This window comes from Lupinus angustifolius, chromosome LG09 (assembly GCF_001865875.1).
Source record: "Lupinus angustifolius cultivar Tanjil chromosome LG09, LupAngTanjil_v1.0, whole genome shotgun sequence".
Lineage (NCBI taxonomy): Eukaryota > Viridiplantae > Streptophyta > Magnoliopsida > Fabales > Fabaceae > Lupinus > Lupinus angustifolius.
In genome coordinates this window covers 16476051-16476380 of record NC_032017.1, presented here as the reverse complement: position 1 = coordinate 16476380, position 330 = coordinate 16476051, and positions in this window count along the sequence as shown.

Sequence of the window (330 nt, the reverse complement as noted above, 5' to 3'; positions counted from 1 at the left end):
CTCATCCTCATCCTCTTCCTCATCCTCATTCTACTCCTCATCCTATCCTCATCATCATTCTCGTCCTCATCCTATCCTCATCCTCGTCCTAATCGACATCCTATCCTCATCCTCATTATCGTCCTACTCCTATCTTCATCCTCATCCTCATCCTATCTTCAACCTCATTCTCGTCCTCATCGTCGTCCTCCTCCTATCCACATCCTCATCCTCATTTTCGTCCTAAACCTATCCTCATCCTCGTCCTAATCGACATCCTATCCTCATCCTCGTCCTCATCCTCATTTTCGTCCTAAACCTATCCTCATCCTCATTCTCGTCCTCATCCTC